This window comes from Otolemur garnettii, unplaced genomic scaffold (genome assembly GCF_000181295.1).
Source record: "Otolemur garnettii isolate 467f Iridium unplaced genomic scaffold, OtoGar3 scaffold00010, whole genome shotgun sequence".
In the NCBI taxonomy this organism is placed as follows: domain Eukaryota; kingdom Metazoa; phylum Chordata; class Mammalia; order Primates; family Galagidae; genus Otolemur; species Otolemur garnettii.
In genome coordinates, this window is record NW_003852405.1 from 4,202,542 (window position 1) to 4,203,211 (window position 670).

The 670-nt window shown below is 33.6% G+C and overlaps 1 non-coding gene across 1 annotated transcript; it reads right to left on the minus strand.

Moving 5' to 3' along the window:
- Positions 1-286: 286 nt before the first annotated feature.
- LOC111723362 lies at positions 287-389 on the minus strand. Its single transcript, XR_002771926.1, has one exon. It is a non-coding gene; the product is annotated as a U6 spliceosomal RNA (small nuclear RNA).
- Between the last annotated feature and the right edge of the window lie 281 nt (positions 390-670).

The following is a 670-nucleotide window of genomic DNA, read 5'->3' on the forward strand; positions in this document are numbered from 1 at the left end:
TATTTATTTATTTAAAAATATTATGGGAGTAAAAATATTTTTGTTTACAGGGATTACTTTTATATACCTCAAGTCATGGTGATAGATGTGCCCATTCCCCAGATAGTTTTCATTGTATAAGTTAAGTAGGTTTTCACCCATACCCTCCTCCTTCCCCCCCCACTTCATTTCCATTACGTTCTACTTCTCTCTAAGCACATCCATGCTCTTCAGTTAGTTCCAATTTAATAGTAAGTACATGTGGTGTTTGTTTTTCCATTCTTTAAATACTTCACTTAGGATAATGAAAAATATGGAATGCTTCATGAATTTGCATGTCATTCTTGGGCAGGGGCCATGCTAATCTTCTTGGTATCATTCTGATTTTAATAAATGTGCTCCCAAAGCAAGCCCTGGAGTTCCCTTACATTTTATTTTCTTCTTTTCTCTTGCACTTTTAGATTCTTCATTTTGTCCCTGAATTTTGAGATTTTGATGATTATATGACTTTGGGGAACTTTTATTTGAGTTGATTCTGTTTGATATTCTGTAACCTCTTTGTACCTGCATATTTATATCTTTCCCAAGTTTTGTAATGTTTTCTGTTATTATTCCTTTAAATAAATTTTCTATCCCTTGCTCTTGCTTAGCTCCTTCTTAAACTGATTCTTTCCTCGGCTTGATCGATTCT